This window comes from Canis lupus, chromosome 8, assembly GCF_048164855.1.
Source record: "Canis lupus baileyi chromosome 8, mCanLup2.hap1, whole genome shotgun sequence".
NCBI lineage: Eukaryota > Metazoa > Chordata > Mammalia > Carnivora > Canidae > Canis > Canis lupus.
Window position 1 is genome coordinate 9,356,718 of NC_132845.1, and position 6,000 is coordinate 9,362,717.

Consider the following 6,000-nt stretch of genomic DNA (forward strand, 5'->3'; position numbering starts at 1 on the left):
TTCAGATTCATTGTCTTTTGCTGACCGAATCTATAGAAATGTGGCAAGCCAACCTAGTAGCTACCACCATCACCCTGCTGCTCAGGAACTGCTTGACCACTTGACAATATTCATTTACCTTCTACCCAAACACTATCTCTCTTACCTCTAATTATATTTGCTAAACTGATCTCCATGCCAATAATTTTGCTTTCTGCAGATCTCTATCTTACATCGAAACTAGAGTAGATTTCCTAAATGCCAAACTAGTATTATTCCCCATCTTTAAATCTAACTAAGTGTAACATGTTACCATGTGTCTTAGCCAGGTTGGGCTGCTACCACAGAATACCTTAGACGAGGTGGCATACAAACAACAGAAATTTATTTCTTACAGTTTTGGAAGCCGCAAAGTTCAAGATTAAGAATACAGCAAAATTGCTGTCTGTGAGAGCCCACTTCCTGGTTCACAGTTGTCTTTCTATGTCTTCTGCTGGCAGAAGGAGTAGGAGAGCTCTTTGGGGTCATAGTTGTAAGGGCACTGATCTCACTCATGATGGCTTCACCTTCATGACTTAATCATCCCCCAAAGGCCATACCTGTTAATATAATTATATTGGACATGAGGATCACAACATGTGAGTTTTGGGGGGGCACTTCTAGTCCATAACATGTGGCTTAGAAGGGCTTCCACAATTTGCCCCTGCACTACCTCTGCCAACTCATATCTTGACACTCTTACAGTGTAAATTCTAGTGGAATTTAATATATTCTCATATTTTTGAGGCTAGATACACATGTCAAATTTTAGGCATTAAAAATATTTAGTTCTTATTAACCCTCAGCACAAAATATGGCAGCAAGTAGGAAGCTGAGTAGAAAAGCAGAGCAATGTTGGGTTCATTTGGAATACTTCAATCTTACCTTATTTCTCTTGATTAACAAGGTATATCCCTAAAATATATCAGCAATCCACGATTTGCTTGCAACAAATACTGCACCTGCCATATATTGATGGGTTATAGGAGACTCCCAGACCAGAGCCACATTTTATTCTCCTTTTCTATATATCCAGGAAAACAATGACTCGTTAATTTCTTCAGTTTTATAAAACCTTAAGGGTGATTACAGGGAGCTGATTTGAAACATCTTTGATTGAGTAGTATGTGTAACATTATGTAAATGACTCTAGGATTAATTAGGGACCTATTTGATCTAACATTCTACTTCAGTATTTGAAAAGCCAGCACATGACTCCTGTTGATATGTGTCAGGATAAAACTCCAGACTACAAAAAAAGGTGGCTTTTTCATCTTTGACACTATACATGCTGCTCTCTCCACCTTAAACTCTGAGAAATTAAGCATGCCTTTGTAAATATTTTCTTTTTTTTTTTCAATATGTGATATCCAGAAAAACAAAAATGGACTATCAGTTAATCCCTTCCAATAGAATGTTCCTTAGTAGGCAACTCACTAGAAAACCAAGAATAATGTTCTATAGAAACACAAAAGATCTCGAGGAGAGATATTTAGAGGAAAATGTTATTTTAACACTTGTGAGGGAAAATATGATTCTTCTCCTTAGCGGTAAGGAAAACTGACATTTGTGAATTGCCCATTTTAATACTTTTATGTGCATCTGGTACTTGGCAGTGTTGATGGGAGTAAAAATAAGAGTGAGCAGAGCATAAGTGTAGAAGAATGAATGTAGGATGTTTTGAATTGCAAAATGCCCTAAAAATGCATTTTAATTATCACTTTAGAAATACTCCTTTCACGTTGGTGTTGTTACAAACATATTCTCTTTAGGTAACAGAGTTATGTTAATGACTGTTGAAATTCAGCTGATATTCGTAGGTACTCCTCTTACTATATTCATGACACTGAATTATGGTTTAGTGATACCACTTTCATATGTTGTTTAGGGATAAAAACAGGATTAGGAAAATTGCTCTCAGCCACCATAGTAAATTTTTACCGGAACAAATAACCAGCTATGGTAGATGACATTGGCATTTACTTCAACTTCCGAATACATAATTAGAATGGAAATGACTTTATGTCATATCTCCAAATATATGTTCTGTTTAGTACCCTTTGTTGCTGAGATATGTTTCCTAAGATTAGTATATTCTGTGTTAGTATACCACAGCTTAAGCAAAATCAATACTTTTGATATTTTCTATTTTGTAATTTGATGACATTGGCACACTGTCAAAGACTTATTCATGAAGTGACTAGTATTTCAAGTGTCATTATATACGGATAAAAGTTAACAAAATTTTTAATCTCTATACTTAGCATTTTCTCTGCAGATTCCGTATTTTTTTCAAATCTCCCAAACCACACAGCAACAGAAATTGTAGTTAAAAGTGACAGCTGACATTGTAAAAAAATAATTTCATGACTGAAAATAATTTCATTGTAGAAAAATAATTTCAACTCAGGGTAAAATGTAGCACTAATTCTTTGAATGCATTTTATCAGTTTTAACTTTTAAAAAAGATATTTATTTATTTATTTATTTATTTATTTATTTATTTATTTATTTATTTATTTATTTATTATTTGTGAGAGAAAGAGAGAGAGATAGAGAGAGAGAGAGTATGAACAGGGAGGAGGAGCAGAGGGAGAGGGAGAAGCAGATTTCCTGCTTAGTAGGGAGCCTGATGTGGGCCTCAGTTCCAGGATCTTGAGATCATGACCTGAGCACAAGGCAGACGCTTAACTGATTAGCTACCCAGGTGCCCCCCATTTAACTTTTGAGGAAATATGCTTTTAGGAAAAGCATATTGCTGAACATCAGGTCAGAACCCAATGTAACAGTAATCAGCTGACTTGGAATTTGTATTTTAGCTTAAATGTCTTGTCTACAGTGAATGTTTCTAATTGTAATCTCCTGTGAAATTCATCAACTCAGGCTGTTCTCTTAGTTGCTTCTTTTAGAGGGCACTGCTGAATAATTGAACTTCACCCTCATGGTAAAGATAATTTTAACTTGAGGCCAAGGTTTTAATGTCAAAGGCCAAAATATAGTCTCGAATAAAATGAACCATACATTCCAAAGAATTTTTTCTTGCAATATTGTAATATTGCACAATATTTTTTTACTATTATGGGAATATGTGAGTTTTTAGTTCTCTCCCAGTAATTTTGCATAAAAATTTTGACATGAGAAACCAGAAGATTGAGATGTTAGTTCTGATTTTGCCACTTTGTAAGTTTGTTACCATGCCCAAATCATATTAACGCTTCCAGACCTTAGTTTTCCTAATTATAGTGTGAAGGAGTTGGATAAGATCATCAATAAGATTTAGTTAATTCTCAAATGTTGTAGTTTTATAACAAGGAACTTGCTTATGTAGGAAATTTCTTAAAAAAAACTGTACCACAAAATTTGGTATTACCTGTCATGTGATTTTAAAGTGATATCTTATAAAAATTTTGTTGATGTAGTGAAATCAAAGCTACTTTCTTAAAGCTTAGTTACAATAACCCTATAAGTTATATTTTTGTTAAAGAATAATAAAGTATTGGGATCCCTGGGTGGCGCAGCAGTTTGGCGCCTGCCTTTAGCCTAGGGTGGGATCCTGGAGACCCGGGATCGAATCCCACGTCAGGCTCCTGGTGCATGGAGCCTGCTTCTCCCTCTGCCTATGTCTCTGCCTCTCTCTCTCTCCCTGTGTGACTATCATAAATAAATAAAAAATTAAAAAAAAACAAGAATAATAAAGTATTATTTTTTCTATAGAAGTATATTTTAATAAGAAATACATAATTTGTTTTTTTTTTAAGGACTTGCTATGTTACAAAGATTTGGTTTTTGGATGGTGTGTTTTATTTTTCTATCTAGAATTAGTATTTTGTAAAACTTAACATCTGGAAATAAGGACAATACATAAGTCAGCAGTTAAATGAGTTATTAGATTTGATTGTGTAGAATACAATGCCTATTTTTGTCATCTGTGGGTCATTGTAACACATAGTCAGAATGACACTAGGTCAGAAGAGAGGTAGGTAATTTAACACCCAAAGGAATCTTTGTGCTAAATCAGACCCCTTTGTGCCAACTCAAATAGAGAACTTGATTTTATTCTAGGAAATGTAAAATCGCCCAATCATCTAAAAGTAAAATGTCCTTAGAAGTAAACATATTCTTTAATCTGATAATTACAAAAATGCCACTTACTGGTTACTCTATACACTTTCAAGTATTCTTTGGCTCATGTAATATGGAGTCTGTATATTTTGCTATTTTTGTTCAATTTTGTTCACATTTTTTTTTAATTTTTATTTATTTATGATAGTCACACAGAGAGAGAGAGAGAGAGACAGAGACATAGGCAGAAGGAGAAGCAGGCTCCATGCACCGGGAGCCCAAATCGCTGCGCCACCCAGGGATCCCTGTTCACATTTTTGTTTCAAACATCATTCAATGGAGCAATGATTTCAATGACCTCAACTCTCTATATAGCAGAGCAATTTGCTTCTGCCTTTATCGACATTGAATTAGAGTCAGGATAGTTTCTCTTTGGATCTATGAGAGATTATATCTGCATATGTACAGTCCAAGACAGGGGGCTTTAGTGACTGTGAAGAAACCTATGTGATCCCCTAACACAGCATTCTAGTGTGTCATTGCCAAATATACTACACACTCAGGGTTAAGTTTAATGGGCTTATCTCAAGAGTAAGTCTAAATGTTTTTCAGAAATCTTTAAATCATATTTTTGATGACTATTAATCATTTTAAGATTGGAAGCAATTTCTAATTAATGAGCCTCAGAAGAAATGCATTTGAAAAGCCAAAATTAACTTATTCTAATGACCTTTGAAATCAGATTATATTAGAATAACAATTTAGTAAATCACATGCCTCTTAATTGTAAATGAAGATTTGAGATAAAAAAGAATAAAAAATGTTACTGTTGGGGTGCCTTGGTGGTACAGTTAATTAAGCATCTGACTCTTGGTTTGGGCTCAGTTTGTGATTTCAGGGTTGTAAGATGGAGTTCCACACGGGGTGGAGTCTGTTTAAGATTTTCTTTCCCTCTCCCTCCCCTCTTTCTCTCTCTCTCAAATAAATAAATACATCTTAAAAAAAAAAAAAGAAAAAAAAACAAGTTGATGTTACAGATAACATCATATTGAGAAAATACTTGGTTTCATATCCTGATCATCCCTAATCTTGGCTTTGGGCCTCAGGCTGTCCTCTCTTAAATCATTTGAAATCAAAGAATCTAAGAAAGAGCCACATTACACATCAGAAACAGTGCTTCCAATTTTATGATTGATTGGATATTCTAAAAACAAACAAAGAAACAAGCACAAAACCCCTTTCTTCTCCAACACAACTAGATCCTGGGTAAATTTTAATATCTATTTATATTTAAATGAGTGACTGAGCTTATAAAGAAGTAGGAAACATTACCACGGGTTCCAAAATAGGACTAGTTTGCTGAAACCAAATCAATGCATTAAGTAAGCAAAATCTAGGAGATGTCCCTTAGGGCAAATGCATGTATTAGTTACTAGACTTTAAATGTAAATGATATAGTATGCAGGAAATTTGACATTCTTATTAGGCCACCAAATTAGAAAGCAATGAATAGCACACTGCTACAATAATATGAGGTAATATAAAAAAGCTACACATTAGTGAAAGGGCAGGTTACCAAAAATTTTCAGCAGAAGGAACATACAAAAATATTGCATCTCAAAAAAGTGAAAGTTTTGATATAAAATAATTATAATCATCAAAATGATAGTCTTATTTCATAATTTAGAAACATTGTGCTTCTCTCAGGTGACTCTGGATTTCAAATTTCTACAACCGATGTCAACTGAGAGTGTTAAGGCAAGAAATTAATTTAAATTGGTCTCAAGTAGGCAGTTCTTCTGATGACATATAAATCCTCTCAGGAAGAAAACAGACCCAGGAAAATCTCAGGATTCCAACAGATTAAATTTTATACAACATTAATTCAGATTAAAATTTCTGAGTACACCAGAAAAGGAG